The sequence below is a fragment of the Nicotiana attenuata genome, chromosome 6, assembly GCF_001879085.1.
Source record: "Nicotiana attenuata strain UT chromosome 6, NIATTr2, whole genome shotgun sequence".
Lineage (NCBI taxonomy): Eukaryota > Viridiplantae > Streptophyta > Magnoliopsida > Solanales > Solanaceae > Nicotiana > Nicotiana attenuata.
In genome coordinates this window covers 83130955-83150397 of record NC_031994.1, presented here as the reverse complement: position 1 = coordinate 83150397, position 19443 = coordinate 83130955, and positions in this window count along the sequence as shown.

The following is a 19443-nucleotide window of genomic DNA, read 5'->3' as shown; positions in this document are numbered from 1 at the left end:
GTATGATCACGACCGGGGTGTTTTTGAAGTTCGCACCACTATCCGTCAACACCGGGGGAATAATCTACACACCGTAAATGAAGCTAGCAGGTTGTGTTCATGTGGGAAATGGACCATCTACCACATGCCGTGCTCGCATGCCATGACGTGCTTTCAACAAACAGGTTTAGGGGCAACCAACTATGTTGATAGGCAATATAGTGTTGCTGCATACGTAAACACATATAGTGGGCAGTTGCAGCCAGTGGTTGCTGAGCATTATTGGCCGCCGTAACCATTTAAAATGTTGTGTAACAAGGACTATTTGCGCAAGCTACAAGTGCAAAAGAGAACGCGTATACGGAACCAAATGGATGTTGGTGATACCGTTTATGTGCGTAAATGTGGCATATGCTCGCAAACAGGACACGACCGTCGTAAATGTCCTTCAGCTGGTCTGGGTGGCGGTGGTAATCCAGCTCCTGGTGCAAGTTCGTCTAATGTACCCAACTATCAAGGATACAACTACTGTTTTGTTTTCGTAGTATATTTTGTAATAAGTGTCTGTACTTGTTTATGTTGCAAGATGTATCAAATAAAATTATGTTCCACAACCTTGTTACATCTTATTGATATTTAACTTTTTTCAGTTGAGTAAATTAATGAATTTCTCCCTCCCGTTCGTGTAATCAAAAATAGTATTGGATTAGAAAACGGAAAATTTCAACATTCACTTTCGAGTTTCACTCTAAAATTATTAGAAAACTACACTGTTAGAGAAGGAAGATGTTTGATAAATAAGTGAATATATATAGCGCGGTTAAATACTGCATTTTGTGTGTTGTCTTGTCGTTCTGAAAAGCTTCCCGACTGCGAAAAAGCTGTTTCGTTTCAGAAAGAATCTTTAACACGCCATATATAGCGCGGTTAAATACTATGTTTTGTATGAATATATATAGCGTGGTTGGAACATGACCTTTTGAACTGGGATGATGATATGATAGTTCCGACATTCAACTTATTGGTGTTAGTAAAGAAGACCAATATGAAGATTGAAATTTCATAACATAATACTTCAAGAGAAAAAAGCACAACAACCATAACTAAAGCAACATACATGAAAATAAAAGATAATAAAAGGATAAATCAACACAAACACATCCTAGTAGAAAGTAAAAAACGGATTAGTACAAATAGGATATCCGTCTCCCTTCACTTGAACATTGAAGATAGCACCCAGTGGTGAAACTTCAACCAACGTAAATTTGACGACGAAACCTGGCCTGATAAAATTCTCCAACACAAAAAGTCTCCAGCCTACCTTGAACCTTCTTTAATCACCAATGCTCATATTTACATACCACTCTTTGCCACTATGGTGAAGAAACGCGTGTTCTAATGTTGGAGGAAGATGCTTGCAGATTTTTCTTGGAATATACTTTAAAAAAAAGCATTACTATTAAGTTTCGAAAAATATGAAACTGAATAAAGATATGCAATACTGATGTATATATATTTTTCTGGAGTTAAGGTATAAGAAATAAAAGTATTTTATGTTAAAGATATAAAGTTTAATGGATATAATAATTTACTAGATCATTGTCGTCGATGCATGAATCAGTCATAACCACTTCAAATGTTGGAGGATTCTCTTCTTCATTATCACTGCTAGTAGAAGAATAAGATAGGGCTCGTTTGGTAGAGGAAGAGGCATCCATAGTTTAGGGTTTGAGTATGTGAGTGTGTTTTATGTCTTTAGGGTTTGGGTATGTGAGTGTGTTTTATGTTTTGAGTATGTGACTATATATATAGTGACACGCATAGCATAGCGCGGTTAAATACTACGTTATGTGTATATATATAGCGCGGTTAAAAACTACGTTATGTGTGTTGTCTTGTCGAACTGAAAAAGCTGCCCGCCTGAGGAAAAGCTATTTTGTATCCGACGGAATCTTTAACACACATAGCATAGCGCGATTAAATACTACGTTATGTGTGAATATATATAGCGTGGTTGAATACTACGTTACGTGTGTTGCCTTGTCGTTCTGAAAAGCTGCCCGATTGCGAAAAAGTTGTTTCGTTTCAAAAAAAAATATTTAACACGCTATATATAGCGCGGTTAAATACTATGTTTTGTGTCAATATGTATAGCGCGGTTAAATACTACGTTTTGTGTCAATATGTATAGCGCGGTTAAATACTACGTTTTGTGTGTTGTCTTGTCGTTCTGAAAAGCTGACCGACTGCGAAAAAGCTGTTTTGTATCAGAAAGAATCTTTAATACGCCAAGCATATCGCGGTTAAATACTACGTTTTGCGTGAATATATATAGCGTGGTTAAGTACTACGTTTTCTATGTTGCCTTGCCTATAAATAACGGGAGCATTCTAGTTATTTTTTGCGCTTAACAATAACCAATAGCAAATATTTCCATAAAAGCAAGGTTTCTTTTTTTACGCTTTAACAAATGTCTGTACCCCTTTATGTACCAAGGTGCGAGTGCGGCAAAAAATGCATGATGAAAGACTGTTGGGATGATGGTGAAGTTGGACGCTGCTACTGGATGTGTGTGGACAAGTTTTATAGGGTCCCCGACGAACCTGTTTGCAATTTTGAGGTATGGATTGATGAACCCTGTCAGCAGGAATGCTACAAATAATCTTTGCAGTGTCTTCATGATTTGACCAAAAAACAGTGGGCCTATGAATGAGAATACAAACGAGAAGTTGCGGAGTTGAAGGCGAAACTCAAAGAGGTAGAAGAAAAAAAAAATAAGCTGGAAGAAAAATTTAAGTGGTTGGAGCAGAGAATACTAGGCGGTCGTGACTAAACAATGACATGTATGTGTTGAGTGTAGTATTTTATCTTTATGTTTCCCATGTCATGTGTTTTTATTAGTTGTACTGAATCTAAGTTATGTTAAGTTTCTATGTTTCTGTTTGTGTTTGTAATTTAGTGTTAAAATAAAGAAGAAACAGGGTAATAAAAACATAATGCGCATATTATGTAAGCATAAAAAATTGTTGTTATTATTTACATAATTTAATATCTACATAATGTACATAAAATACAAAAAAAGAAAATCAATGTGTCCCACAGCCTGTGTGCTTCAATGCAGCAGCTGGCCTGAGGCGCATCCCCTCCCGCCCGGATACGCTATCAGGATCATCCTCATCATGTCGCCTCTTTATATGAGGATGCACTGCAGCATGATCGTCAGTAGGACTGGCAGGATCGGTAGAAGGGACCACCGGTCCATCAGCAACCTAAAGCTCAGTATATGAAAATATATATTAGTAATGTACATGTTAAGTCAAAAACATTTTCTTACCATGGTCTCGTCGGGCTCCTGAATATAAGCATACGTGGTGTCCTGCTCAGCATTGCACAAAGTGGCCTCCGTGACGAGCTGGGATGAAGCCTTAATAAGAAAATTATAAAGTTATTTATGGAGAATCAATGAGATAAAAACAAATTAAAATTTAATAGTAATACAAACATACTTGCGCCTACGATAGATCCACAACACCCGTCGACAATGATCCAAAACTCAACCGGCGCCCACCATCCACATCTCGGGTCGGCCGATCCTCAGCTGTAGTCGATGGGTCTGAAAAGAACTGCTCCCAATCTCCGGTAAAGCTCGTGCCCGTGATCAACAATGGATCTGACGGGGTCACCTGCAATGCTGCTGGAGTCAGCGCCAGCTGAAGGCTGTACGGCGGCATGCTGCTGGGATGCTCGTCTGGCTGAGGGAGGTAACCCGGCAGATCAGTTCCAACATCCTCATCAGGTGCCTCAATGCCCCTTGCTGGGGACCACCTCCTCGCCGGCCCCCACAACCCCGTGGGGCACCTCAGCCTCGTAGGATAGCCCTGGCTCGTGCCCGTCCCCTCACGCGTGGGACAGGCCTACCCCGATGGTAGTGCTATGGCGCTGCATAAGTAGGGTCGTGATCTAAGCGCTCGTTCTTCTGGCTCGATATAGTGTTCGGGCAGCCAGCTCTGTAAACTGCCGGCCATACTCCTGCAAAGTGATCGCAGGATCACCGGCATGCTGCTGCATCTGCAGTCCCAACTGGTGGACTAAATGTAGACCAATAGCCTGCACAACATGTAAAATATAAATTACATAACGCTATATCACAGTTATAAGTAAGAATACCAAATAACATACTAGTGCCTCGTGCCTCCCGGCGTATGGAATGTACCGACCGCCAGCTCGATGAACGGGATTCCCGATGATAAGTCGGGTAACTCCGCGGTACCAAGGCATATATTCATGCTTAGCATCCTGCTGACTCGCTGAAGGGGTGGGGGGTGGGGGCGGAATCAAGTCAGTCCCATGAAAATATCTGATCCTGTAGCCATGCCAAAAATACGTCGTCCACCCTGGTACGATCATCCCGCTGGTAATGTGTGGTCTCCCAGGTGGGCAGTATCGGTACGAGCTACGGCCTGCCAAACTGGCAAAGTACCCGCTCGGTGGCATGATGATCCACAATATCAAGGCAGAACAATGGGACGGAAGCGCCTCACATAAGTCGGCCGGCCGAGTAATAATCGGGCAAGCCAGCTATCACCGCGTCACTGTATGGCGTCCAGATGAACTATTAAGGAAGAATAGAAAACGTCAGTATACGCAAATTGTGTTTGAAACAATGACAAGTAAACTTAGATATACATTTACCTGTGCGCCATCCAGCAAATCCAATATATCTCTGCACAAGGAGAGATTATGCCGAGCCTCATTCTCGCGCGTATGTCCTCGTCGGAGTACCCACCTCCTAGCTAGAGGAGAAACTCCGATGGTACAACCGGAACTAATGGTGGTAGAGGTGGCTGGAACTGCAGAAACCGCTCCCAGGCTCAAACCTAACATAAAAACTTGACGTCAAATTTAAGATATATTTTTACTAGGTATGTTAAAATGACTAGAGTATTCGAATATGTTGTCACCAATAGTAGCAGCAAGAATCCAGCAACCTCACACTGGGTGCCCATGCTCGCCCGGCACATGCATCTGTACAAGTAGGCGAGAACAGCAGAGCCCCAGCTGTACTGGGGTAAATCATCTAGCCGCTCAAGATGCTGAAGAAATCTCAAGCTGACTAGGTTCCCCGAAGTGTTCAGGAATAAGACCCCTCCAAACAACAGCAGTAACAGCAACCTCGTATACCGGTCAACATGATAATCCAGTGTATCGTCATCGATCTGAGGATGCAATGCCTCCAACCACAGACGAATAGTTGTCAACGGAAAACGACTAGCCCCATGCAGTACAGTCTCATCCACTAGCCGGAAAGCAGTGAGCCGCTGCAGCTATCCAGGTACTGCACACGTGTTATCTCTCTCATGCGAGGCGGCAGTGAAACGGCCAGTCCATCAACGGGCAGCCCATACAAAACCTCCACGTCCTGTAGTGTGACGGTGGCCTCGCCAATGGGAAGGTGGAAAGTGTGCGTCTCTGGTCTCCACCGCTCTATCAGGGCCGTGATCAAAGACCAATCGAGCTGCAGCCGCCCGATCTCAATCATCCTGTATAAACCAGTGTCCCACATGCGCGACTACACGGGCATGGAGAACTCTGTCGTGCAGAAAGTCCCATATGTCGTCCACTCTCCTGACGCGGAGAGTCTGGGTCAGTAACTCACCCTCCCATATGTGGGCGGACCTATGGTCGCCCTGTAACGAGAGTAGCTCATCGCTAAAAGGTCCGTGATGAATAGGCGGCGCTCCATGTCGTCTACTGTAAATTAAACAACATTAATTACATGTTAGTTTTATAATTTTATATGTTTGTTTGTGAATTAAATCATTAAAATTTATAATTAAATATTCACATATGGGTTCAGGCTCGATATTTGGAGCCCAGTAGCACTAATTTATCCTGAATTCTTGTATGTGTTAGTTTTATTATAACTTTATATGTTAGTTTGTAAATTAAATAATTAATTTTTTATAATTAAATATTCACATATGGGTTCCAGGCTCCATATTTGGAGCCCAGTAGCACCAATTTATCCTGAATTCTTCGATGTATTAGTTTTATGATAATTTTATATGTTTGTTTGTGAATTAAATAGTTAAAATTTTATAATTAAATATTCACATATAGGTTCCAGGCTCGATATTTGGAGCCCAGTAGCACCTTATCCTGAATTCTTCGATGTGTTTGTTTTATTATAATTTTATATGTTAGTTTATAATTTTTATAATTAAATATTCACATATGGGTTCAGGCTCGATATTTGGAGCCCAGTAGCACCAATTTATCCTGAATTCTTGTATGTGTTAGTTTTATTATAATTTTATATGTTAGTTTGTAAATTAAATAATTAATTTTTATAATTAAATATTCACATACGGGTTCCAGGCTCCATATTTGGAGCCCAGTAGCACCTTATCCTGAATTCTTCGATGTGCTAGTTTATTATAATTTTATATGTTAGTTTGTAAATTAAATAATTAATTTTTATAATTAAATATTCACATATGGGTTCCAGCTCGATATTTGTGGCCAAGTAGCACCAATTTATCCTGAATTCTTCTATTTGTTAGTTTTATTGTTTTACGTGTTAGTTTTATAATTTTATATGTTTGTTTGTAAATTAAATAATTAATTTTTATAATTATATAGTATTTAATTATTAAAAATTCATATATGGGTTCCAGACTCGATATTCGCGGCCCAGTAGCACCAAATATATGTTGTGCCTTTTAGGTTATGAACCGCGTTTTATATAGAAATATAACTTCTTTTTTTACACTTAAAAAAGTGCTTTGAGTAAAAAAGAACAACATTTAGGTTCCGGACTCCTAATACTAATACTACTAATATTAGAAAATAAAAGGAAAAACGCTCGACTACCTACTAACCTTCTCTCCTAATTCTAGAACCCCACACCATCCTATCAAGGGTCATGTCCTCGGTAAACTAAAGTTGCGCCAAGTCCTGCCTAATCACCTCTACCCAATACTTCCGACCTCCACATTGTATAGGGTAAAATATGATATGACACCCGGTCATCTAAAGGAAGGACACGTGGAACCCACAACGAGGATGGCCGAAGACCAAACATAGATATTCCGCTTGTCACCGGAAGGGATAACGTTCATAGAAGTATGTTAAATGCCTTGCACCCGATAGCATTTAATAAGGAATATTCTGCAACATTAAGAGCAATGACCCATTACAGGGAATTTAGCATTTATGTCCACTGTTACATCTTCATCAATGACCCTCATAATTGATATTAAAGGAGGGCACGATCCTAGGACCTTCTTCCCTAGGTACAACTATAAATAGTAGCTTAGTTATCATTGTAAGGGACACAAATTTTCTGGCAAACTTACACTACATTCTATACAAAGCTTAATACAATTTTACTTTCTTGCTTTTCGATTTCATCGTTACTGTGCCAGGAAACCTTTTTCCCAGAACAGTCATTTCTGTTGTTTCATCTACAACTTAAGGCTAAGTATTTCATAATTCTTTACTAATTTTATTTTCAATCAAATTAGTCCACTTGTCTAGAAATCACGTATAAATTTAACTGTACTATTTTACGGGTAAGCAGTTTGGCGCCCACCGTGGGGCCTAGACACCCGTGCAATTAAATTGATCCTTGCCTTTTTTACTAACGTGCTTTGAGTATTTCGTCTTAGAAAAGATCATAAGAAATGGCAGATAACACTATTAATAACACGCACAACCCTGAGGTTCGAGGAGATCAGCCTCAATTTGAGGACTCAATCAGTGATACCCGCAACGAGGGGAATGATGCCGCACCGGCGCACAACAGGCAGTATCCTCGACATGTTCGGGAGACGACTCCCGATGATGCCGATGAGGAGCATGTCTTTGAAGCGGTAAGGGTCCTGCAAGAGCAACAGGCAATCATTCTAGGCCATCTCACGAGATAGGATAAGGTTATGACGTAATTGAAGCAGGCGCTTGGGGGGCTTCGAATAATGCAAACAGACGAGATCCAATTCCTCCCGGTGTTCCTGCAAATCAAACGACACAGAGGGCCGACAACAACACTCCCAGGGGTGAAGTTTGCTCCGATGGGGCTGGGGGAAGCGGATCCGATCTCAATAACGAGAACGGTCCTTTCAAGAATGAACTTTTACGGTTTATGAGGGAATTAAACTCCCGCATGGACCAAATCTCGGGCACTCCATCAATACTGAAGGGCCCGGACTCCAGAAGTATACTCAATTGCCGTACAAGCCGAGTGCTGCACCAGAATTAAACCCGAAGCTGTTTAAAATGCCTGAAGTGCCAAAATATGATGGAACTTCATACCCTCAGGAGTGTATTACCACCTACACAACGGCGGTAAAAGGAAATGGTTTAGCTCCTCACGAAATTGAATCTTTGTTGTTAAAGAAATTTGGAGAAACTCTCACAAGGGGAGCTTTGACGTGGTATTCGCTGTTACCTGAGCGTTCCATAGATTCCTTTAAAATGCACGCGGATTCTTTCATCAAGGCCCATGCCGGGACCAGAAAAATACAGGCCCAAAAGGCCGATATATTCAGGATTGCTCAAGGAGAGTCCGATTTATTACAAGAGTTCGTTACCCGATTCCAGAAAGAAAGAATATTGCTTCTGGCTGTCCCGGATGAATGGACAGCTGAAGCATTCACCAAAGGACCAAATCCGAGAAGTTCAGACGCCTCCCGAAAGTTGAAGGAAAGCTTGCTTGAGTTTCAAGCAATGACTTGGGCGGATGTCCACAACTGGTGCGAGTCAAAAATAAGGATCGAAGATGATCAAGTTAGTTTTCCGTCGTCGATCAAAGGACGGGATAAGAACAGAGAAAAAACAAAATATGATTACGACACGGACAGACGGACTTTGAGGGGCCAGTTTTTGCCCTACGAGCGAAGTGAAGGCCGTGGCAGAGGCTTCCGGATAGCATACAAGTTCACCGTTGACAGAAGGACTGATCGCAGTCGAAATAACAGATCACTGTAGGATAAATAAACGTCAGGGTCACGGGATCCTTCTTACCCCAAGTTATCAGAATACAACTTCAACGTCAGTGTAGTGGAATTGGCGTCAGCCATGAGAAACATCAAAGAAGCATAGTTCCCAAGGCCAATAAGATCTGATCCCAATCAGAGGGATCCCAACCTATGGTGTGAATACCATGGGACGAATGGCCACCAGACAGGGGACTGCCGACACCTTCGAGAGGAAGTAGCTACATTACTGAAGAACAGTCACCTCAGAGAATTCTTAAGCGACCAAGCTAAGAACAATTATGGTCGTAACAGAGACAATGCAGAGCCTTCAAAAGCAAGAGAAGAACCCCCACGCCAAACAATTAATATTATCTTCGGAGGAAATGAGATTAACGGGGTCACCTTCTCGGCAACAAGGAAGACGAAAGTATCAATAACTCATAGTAAAAGGCTTCAGGAAGACGATATCACTTTTACGGAAGAGGACGCAGACGGATTGCTGCTACCACACAACGATGCACTGGTAATTTCTTCAAATGTGTTAGATTTTAAGATTAAACGTGTTCTACTGGATCCAGGGAGTTCGGATAATATCATACAATGGAGAGTATTGGAGCAATCTAAACTCACCGGAAGCATTATTCCGGCCACAAAGCTCCTAGTTAGATTGAACCTCACGAGCGTGACGGCTGGGAGAGAGATTTTATTACTCACGAATGCTGAAGAAGTAATGAAAATAATCTTTTTTGAAGTAGTAGATGGTGATATGGGATATAATATCATCCTGGGAAGGCCATGGTTACACGAGATGAAAGTTGTGCCATCAACGTATCACCAATTGTTGAAGTTTCCAACACCCGAAGGAATCAAGCAGATAAGAGGGGATCAACCAGCGGCAAGAGAGATGAATACAATTTCGGTCTCCAGTAGCAATGGAAAGGAACACGCAGCGTAGAAATTATAGGAGCCGGCACCTACTCCCAGACAAGAAGAAGTAAGCCCAGGGACAGAGGCGTCGGAACATTATCAGGTGCCTAGATATTTCCAAGTTCCAGAAGAGACGGATGAAATAAAGTCCGCGGCGGAAGAATTGGAGCAAGTTGCATTGTTCGAAGAATTCCTAGAAAGGAAATTCCACTTGGGGACGGAAATGCACCCGGAACTCAGGTATCCTGACGGAAGTAGCCGTGCACAAGTTAAGCTTGGATCCCAACATACCTCCGGTAAGACAAAAGAAGCACCCTATTGCCGAAGCCAGGAACAAATTCGTCAAAGAATAGGTAACCCGTTTACTTAATATCGATTCGATCCGAGAGGTAAAGTATCCGGACTGGCTAGCTAATGTAGTAGTAGTTCCTAAGAAGAAAAATAAATTTTGCATGTGTGTAGATTATAAGGATCTTAATAAGGCGTGACCGAAAGACTCGTTCCCAATGCCAAATATCGATAAAATGATTGATGCCACGGCCAGGCATGAGTTAATGATTTTACTTGATGCTTATTCCGGGTACAACCAAATCAAGATGAACCCAAAAGATCAGGAAAAGAATTCATTTATAACGAATTTCGGTACATATCGTTACAATGTGATGCCCTTCGGGTTGAAAAACGGCGGAGCCACTTATCAACGGCTCGTGAACTGGATGTTTGAAAATCAAATAGGAAAAAATATGGAAATTTGTATACATGATATGCTCGTTAAGTCTTTGAATGCATGTGACCACCTTAAACAGCTGCAAGAAACTTTCGGTATCCCGAGAAAGCATAATATGAAACTTAATCCCGAGAAGTGCGCGTTCGGGGTTAGTTCTGGTAAGTTTCTGGGATTTCTGGTCTCATAGAGGGGAATTGAGGTAAACCCCGATAAAATCAAGGCCATAGAAGGCATCCCGGATCAACTGTCAAATGTAAAGGAAGTCCAAAGGCTCACGGGAAGATTGGCAGCTTTAAGCAGGTTCATTTCCCGATCATCAGAAAAAAGTCATCGCTTCTTCGCACTGCTCAAAAACAAAATAATTTCGAATGGACACCGGAGTTCCACCAGGCTTTGAGGGATTTGAAGAAGTACTTATCAAGACCTCCATTGCTTTCGAAACCAAAAGAAGGTGAAACGTTGCTGGTCTACCTCGCAGTCTCAAAAGTTGCGATAAGTATGATTTTGGCCCGAGAGGATGAAGATACGCAATCTCCCAGTTATTATGTTAGCAAAATTTTAATGGGAGCGGAAACTCGCTACCCACATTTGGAGAAACTGGCCTTAGCTCTCGTATTGGCCGCTCGAAAGTTGAGGCCCTACTTTCAATGCCACTCGATACACGTGGTGACTACTTTCCCTTTTCGGAATATTCTCCATAAACTCGAGATCTCGGGAAGGTTGGCCAAATGGGCCATCGAAATGAGCGAATTCGACATAGAATATAAACCAAGGGCTGCAGTTAAGTCACAAGTCTGGCCGACTTTGTGGCTGATTTCAGTCCGGGATTATTACCTCTGGCAACCAAAGAGGAAGTAATGGTATCGGAGTCGACATTGGGGGTTTGGACCTTATACACAGACGGAGCTTCCAACGTGAAAGGGTCCGGGCTCGGAATATTCTTAATTACGCCTTCGGGGGAAACCCTAATTAGGACTGCTTATCAGGCGGATTGGGCGGTTATTTACTCTTAACGGTTTGGCTTATCGCTTATCGGCTTTTAAATGTATTAATCCTCTAGCCACCCGATAAGAGGACGGATTGGTATCGATTTAGCTCTTATCGGGCGGTTATCGAGCGGTTTATCGGCCTAATTCAATCAAAATAAAATAAAATTTAGTCTCTGTATGTTTAAATAGGTGGTCAACGTACTAAGAAGGACGAAGTAGAAGAGACACCGCGATGGTAAATCATCTGTCTAGAATCTTATTTATGTTTATGCACATTGGCCTTAGTCCATGTGAAAGATTTCCAATTGGCCGTTGTTAAAATAAATGTTCGTCATGCTTAGAATTCTAGGATGCCTTAAAACCATGCAAAGTTGATGAAGCAGTGGTGTAACTGGTGTTGTTATCTTGTTTCAGACAGCAAATTCTATCTTTTGTCACAGTTAGATGACTCCTTTTATTTGGCTTTCCTTTATTCTAATTCACTTTGATAGAGTACCGAAGGAAGAAGGGTTTTTGATTATTTAATATATATATGGATAAAAATAAATTTCATATGTATATATATGTTCTTAACGGGTTAACGAATTATCCGTTACGAAAATTGAATAATCCGACCCCAAACCGATAAGCCGTTAATAAAAAAATCTCAATCCGTTCCTTGTCCGTTAAACCGTTAACCCTATACCAATAAGCCATTAAGCTTCGGTTTCGGTTCGATTTTCTGTTTCGGTTCGGTTTTGAACACCCCTAACCCTAATGCAAGCCATCAGAATGATCCCTCTAACTAACAATGAAGCAGAGTATGAAGCTTTGATTGCAGGGCTCGAATTGGACCGAGGACTTGACTCCGAGATCATCAAAATCAAATTTTGACTCGCAGCTAATGGTAAATTAAGTCTACGGGATCTTTGACACCAAAGAAGAACGCATGCAGCAATACGTGATAAAAGTCCAAGGTCTGTTGGCACGATTCCAAAAGTGGTCAATTACGCATATCCCAAGGGAGGATAATGCAGAAGCGGATGCATTGGTGAACTTAGGATCATCAATGGAAATGAAGGGATCGGAGTCCGGAACGGTAGTCTAACTAATGAACTCAGTCCTGAATGGGGATGGTTATTATGAGGTAAATTCGACTAATTTGGTCTGGGACTGGAGAAATGAAATCATCGACTATCTTGAGCACAGGAAGTTGCTCGAAGATCCCAAATTGTCCTGGGCGTTGCACACCGAAGCAGCGCGATATAGCTTTAAAAGAGGACAATTATATAGAAAATCTTCCCAAGGCTCGTTGGCCCGATGCTTAGGGGTATCCGAAGCTAACTATGTCATGAGAGAGGTCCACGAAGTAATATGCAGCAACCACTCGGGTGCAGATTCCTTGGTGCTGAAGTTGGTGCGGGCAGGATATTACTGGCCCCGCATGGCATAGGACGCCAAAGATTTCGTACGAAAATGTGATAAGTGCCAACGCTACGCACCACTAGTGCATCAACCGGCAGAACCTTTACATTCGGTTCTATCTCTGTGGCCGTTTATGAAATGGGCGATGAACATCGTCGGACCGCTGCCACCGGCTCCCGAAAAGGTAAGGTTTCTTTTTGTTTTGCCTAACTATTTTTCTAAGTGGGTGGAAGCAGGTCCTTATCAGAAGATCGAGGAATGCGATGTGGTCGATTTCTTGTGGGAAAATATAATTTGCAGGTTCAGAATACCAAAAGAGATTGCATGCGACAATGGGCCACAGTTTATCGATGCAAAAGTTACAAAGTTCCTTGAAGATTTGAAAATAAAAAGGATCACATATTCACCCTATCATCCGAGTGCAAACAGTCAAGCGAAATCAACGAACAAGGTAATTATTCAAAAACTCAAGAAAAGGTTGGGAGCGGCAAAAGGCAATTGGCCCGAAGAATTACCCAGAGTTCTATAAGCCTGCCGAACAACGGCCAAGTCGAGCACATGAGAAACTCCTTTTTCCCTGGTGTATGGTGCGGAAGCTCTAATCCCGGTGGAGGTACGTGAACCTACCTTGAGGTATTTCCAGGCAGATGAATAATCGAACAACGAAGCAATGTTAATCAACCTGGAGCTGCTCGAGGAACGCAGGGACTTGGTGCATGTAAGAATGGCAGCTCAAAAGCAGAGAATGGAACGGTATTATAATTGAAGAACCAACCTCCGTTATTTCAAAGTAGGGGATTTGGTTCTGAGGAAAGTAACTCAAAATACCCGGGATCTCAATGCGGGGAAGTTGGGTCAAACATGGGAAGGCCCCTACCGGAATTCAGCTATCACCGGGAAAGGTTCATACGAGTTGGAGAACCAGAATGGAGACAAGTCGCCCAACAATTGGAACGTGGCGCACCTCAAAAGATATTATTGCTGATGAACAATATCCAATCAGAAAGTATGCGTTGCACTCTTTTTCCCTTCATTTAGTTTTTGTCCCAATTGGGTTTTTCTGGCAAGCTTTTTAACACTGCAGCGACAGAAAACATACTATGAAGATAGCTGCAATAAAACCTTTAATAGCAAGGCAAACAAGCAAGTTTCCTCTCTGGTATGGTTAGATAGTCTTTGGCTCTATAGCAAATTCCCACTGGGAAGTTAAGTTTGCTATTGAGCAAAGGTTATCCGAGTGTTCACGAGCACAAACCACTAGAGGATTATTAGATAATCTTTTGCTTGATAGCATAGATACCCGAGGGAAAGTAAGGTGTGTTACCGAGTTGGGGATTATCTAGCAATTCATTAGTGGAATCTTTGAAGGTACAAGACTTCCATTGTTCTAAACGACATTCTTCGCATTCGAACACTAGGGGAAATGATATGAGGATACGGCATCAATAACTACCACGTCGACCGAGAAACGAAAATCCGGAAACATAAATGTGTCATCGGGACTGGGGACTACGCAGCCAGCCCCGTAGAAACAAGTTGTACAAGATAGCCACAAGTAATGGCAATTTCTTTTTAGCATAGCAAATTCTTGTATTCTTTTGAAAATAGAATGAATTAAATGAAATGAAATCCTTTTGTTTTTATCTTGTTTCTTGTCTGAACGATGAACTAACTTTGTCATTTGAAAGTTAAACAAGTACTTCAAATGCTAGTGCCATAATGAACAGGAGACATCCTCTTCAAGAGCACCGTAAACATAAGAGGACCCTCTCATATGAAAATCCTCACGTTAAAGGGTTAGTTTCGGAAGAATTTATGCCCGGAATCAAAATGCCTTCGGGGAAAAATGCACTCGAAGACGTAAATGAAAGGACGAAAAAAGTAAACTTGCGCAAATACATACAGAAACCCTCACGTAAAAGGGTTGATGCCCGGAACCAAATACTTTTGGGAAAAAATACATCCAAGGTTACACATAATAAGACGCAAACAGGAAAACTTGCGCAAAGTCCTTAAGCAAAAGGAAGAAAATGCAAAAATTAAAAACTTACATGGATATTCAAACGGAAGAAAGACTCAAACAATATTTGAGCAAAAAGATGTTTTTAATTACAAAAGCATGCCAAAACGGCAAAGTTACAAGAATTAGAAAAAGAAAAGAAAAGCTAAGTTGCAGTATCTCCAGAACCAGGAGAAAGAGAAGTGTCCGCGCCCTCGGGAGAAGTAGATGGATCCACCGATGGCTCGACATTTTCCCTAGTTTGATCTTCAACATCATCGTCCTCCGATTCCTCTTCAGTTCCCGAGAACTCGAAAACGGAACCGGAAGGACCAGGAGCATCAAATTGTGCTGGGAGTCCATTTTTTGCAGCTAACTCAAGCTCACGGGCCTTCGCAATTTCGGCATCAAAATCAATGATATCAGCTTTGGCCTCTTCCAAGGTTTTTCTCCTCATGCTATACATAGCGTAAGGTTTCTCAACAATGAGGGAAGCCGCTCGGCACTTAAGCTCTTCTTTGACTTGAGCTACCTCGGCAGAAAGGCTTTCCCGGGTGGACCTAACAGATCTGAGACTAACATCAAGGTCGCGGACAGTTGAACTAAAGATCCTATTATGCTCGATAGTTTTCCTGTACTTCTCTTCCAACTGGGCGTGTTTCGCCCCCGCATCAGCAAGCTCTTCGATTTTAGAGTTCAAGGCTGCCTCTAAATCAGTCACTTTTTCAGCAGCGACAACCTCGCGCTCGGTTGTAGCAAGAACGACATCACGGACTTCAGCCCATTTGGCCTTGGATTCGTCAAATCTAACCCTCAACGGACTAATTTCTTGGCTAAGGGTTACCACCTCTTGCTCACTTTGCTGCAAACGAGCCTCCAATGCAACAGCCTCAACAGCCTTGACTTCTAGTTCGGAGAGGCAAGCGACACTTTGCTCCCGCTCTTCCAAAAGTTGATCCTGAGTAGAAGTAAGTTCTTCCTTATCACGAATCAACCTCTGAAGGCCTTCGGAAGCAAGAAAGTTGGCCTACAAATAAGAAAGGTAAAACTCAAAATACACAAAAGTAGACAAAGTAACAAGGAAGGAAAGGAACGTACCACTGCAGCATTGTGCATGGCATTGTTCAACAGGCACTCTCCCGAGAGTGCCCGAACCTTTTCCCAATCTTTCTCTGAAGCCAAAGACTTCAAATAATTAGCAAGCCCCACTGGCCGAGAAAGCAGGTTGCACCCGGTAGAAACAGAAAGGGTAACATTCCTCCTCCGATGGGGATCTTCAGAAGGAGCAGCATAATTTTGCCCCAAATTCCCATGAACTGGGGACTGGGGAGGAGGAACATCTCCTTCGTGATCAGATGTGGCCGCTGGAGAGATGTAGCAATTGCTGGTGGGAGAGTTGATGAAGAGGGAAATGATGTAGCAATTGCTGGTGTTGGTGAGATGGAAATGAAGCTGATGGAGTTGAAGAGTAAGAAGCAGCTGCCTCAAATGCAGTGCTGGTTGTTGGATGCTCACCAACCAAAGACGGCGGGGACTCGGTACTTATCCCTGCGATACCGGGAACAACAATGGGGGCCCGATAGCGGGAGTTGGCATTTTCTACTAAATCAAACCCTCCCCAAAGCACTGAGGCATCGTCCTCGATTGGTGTAACTAACTCAACAGATTGAGCACTCTGTTGAGTTGATGATGAACGTCACCTTCTATGTAGATAAGCCGCATCATCATTGGCTTCTCCATCATCGTCAATTATCATGGTGTCTATGACTGGTCCGGGAGGAGGGCTACTAATGACAACTTCCGGAGATGACACAGAGGCAATAGTCTTCGCCGTCTTATTCATTTCCCTGGCCACAGAAGAACGCTTTCTTCTTGGTTGCTTGTTCTCCGGCCAGGGACTCCGTAATGAAACACCTATGCCCGAAGCAGGTTCGGAGACACCTGCTGGAGTAAGCGCCTCCTGAAGCAGCCTCGCCGCATCAGCAGGATCAGACAAGACGTCCTCCTCGGGGACAACAACTGAGCCCGCAGGTAGACCTGATTTCAAGGAAAAGATAGAAGGGATTAGTCAAGTTCTTCAAATGAAAAATTGAAACAAGGTGAGTTTGAATTACCATGATTTTTGGCCTTTTACCCATATTTAAGGGCCAGTTATTTCACAAACCTGTTTCGGAAGTCGTAACATCCAAAATCTTCTGAACCCACCGGTCCAAACCTTCAACCACCGGTGGGATCCATCGAGTTACTGAAACATGCAAAGGGTAAAAATTCAATACGACTACAGAAGGATATTTGGTAAAAATATCAAACAAAGATCTTACGAGTGCGGTTCCAAGCGGCCGGAAAGGATGATGCCATTGTGAGAATGATGTCGTTGGTGGAAACTGCGGCGAACCATTCCATCCACCCATGGTCGCTGTCCTCATCTATGCGAGTTAATAGAGCATGGTGGCCACGTTTGCAGAGGTTTATCATTCCCCCGCGGAAGATCTTTGGGGAGTAGAGATTCATCATATGAGCTAAGGATAGCTCTTTTCCAGTCTCCTGGCACAAACGCAGAAGGCAAGCAACCGTCCTCCACACGGAAGGACTTACTTGCGCCAAACATACTTGGTAGCGAAGGCAAAATCCGCAATTACGGAATCAAGCTCTCCGCTCAGAGAAAACGCACCCAAAGTAAAAGGATACGTGTAAAAATATGTAAAACCCTCCTTGGGAAGGGTCACTCGCTCCGACAGATTAGGAGAGATAATATCCAACTCATGGCAGCGGCAGTCTTCCTTAACAACAGGAATGTGGAGACGGATGGAAGAGGTATCTACTGACGGCCCATGTATGAGAGTTAGCAGTAGGGATTTTTTCCTCAAAGTCTTTTGTGGTAATAAGACTTCTAGGGATTATGGAGCCTACTGTTGGAGAACAGAATCCTCGGCCTTTTTCTTGTTCTTTGAAGAACTAGTATGATTTGAGGAAGAAGCCATTATGTGAAAAGAGGAGAAAGTTTTTTGTTTGAAGAGAGTTAGAGAAAAGATGAAGAACAAAGGTGCAAATCAAAAACTTGGAAAATTATGAAGTGTAAGGGAAAAGGATGATGCATATAAGTAAAATTTTAGCGGCTAAATTCATGGCCATGATTGCATCGTTAATCGGCAAAAACTGTGTTGAATCGTGGGATGACGCGTGTTCGGGATAACAAATGCGGAGAGACGTACGTCTAATCAACCGTCAGAAGCCTAAAGAGGGAGTTATAGAAATTCCCGCCAAAAGAGTATTTCTACCAACTTCTCGGTAACACAAAGTTATGTCACGAAAAGCAGGGGGACTATTTGTATAAGGTAAAATATGATATGACACGTGGTCATCTAAAGGAAGGATACGTGGAACCCATGACGAGGATGGCCGAACACAGATATTTCGCTTGTCACCGTAAGGGATAACGTTCATAGAGGTGTGTTAATGCCTTGCACCTGGTAGCATTTAATAAGGAATATTCTGTAGTATTAAGAGCAACGGCCCGTTATAGGGAATTTGGCATTTATGTCCACCATTACATCTTCATCAATGACCCTCATAATTGACACTAAAGGAGGGCACGATCCTAGGACCTCGTTCCCTAGGCACAAGTATAAATAGTAAGCTTAGTTATCATTGTAAGGGACACGAATTTTCTGGCAAACTTACACTACATTCTATACAAAGCTTAATACAATTTTACTTTCTTGCTTTTCGATTTCACTGTAGCTGTGCCCGGAAACCTTGTTCGCGAAACTGTCATCTCTGTTGTTTCATCTACAACTTAAGGCTAAGTATTGCATAATTCTTTACTTATTTTATTTTCAGGATCAAATTAATTCACTTATCTAGAAACCACGTTTAAATTCAACTGTACCGTTTTATGGGTAAACACATATCCTCCTACTTTTTTGATTCGTTTCATAAAAGAAGTCAAACATGTAAGTTCTATACAAGGATAGTCCTAAAATGATCTTTCTATTTTATTTTATGTCACTCCTCTTTTTTTGTTCGTTCCAAAGAAAATTGACGCATTTGCATATTAACATATCATGTTACTTTTTACTAAAGGTGTTTGGTTGAGAATGTGGAACGGTGAGTGTCAATTTAGGTTTATGATTCGGTTCAAATTGCTACATTTATACCAACATCTTTGGCTCAAGTATTTAAATGTAAGACCAACTTCCACTCCTATGAGGTTGAGTGAGTTCCCTTGGAGGTTAATGTTTTTATTTTGCTAGATAATAAAATGGAAAACAATTGCCCTGCCTACTAAAAAGCATTATAGACAATCACTTTCTATGAACCCTATTGTCATTCTTAATTTATTGCTTTATGCACTCTATTGCTTCTCTTTGTTTAGTATTCCCCGCAAGACAGTTAAAACTTAAAATAAATGGTGTATTTTCAAATTGACAGCAGAATAAA